A 202-nucleotide genomic window follows, 5' to 3' on the forward strand; every position below is an offset into this window, starting at 1 on the left:
TCCCCTCTCTCGCTGGCTGTCTCTATCTCTGTCGAATAAATAAATAAAATCTTAAAAAAAAAAAAAAGATCATTCTCTGGAAATGACCCACGTGTCCACTGGGACAGACAGCTGTGCACACGTGGTGTGTTCCCATGCCAGAGCGTGATCGGTGTGAAGTGGAATGGGCCACACTGCACTCCGCGGCAAGGAGGAACACGGA

The sequence above is a fragment of the Ailuropoda melanoleuca genome, unplaced genomic scaffold, assembly GCF_002007445.2.
Source record: "Ailuropoda melanoleuca isolate Jingjing unplaced genomic scaffold, ASM200744v2 unplaced-scaffold7964, whole genome shotgun sequence".
Classification (NCBI taxonomy): Eukaryota; Metazoa; Chordata; class Mammalia; order Carnivora; family Ursidae; genus Ailuropoda; species Ailuropoda melanoleuca.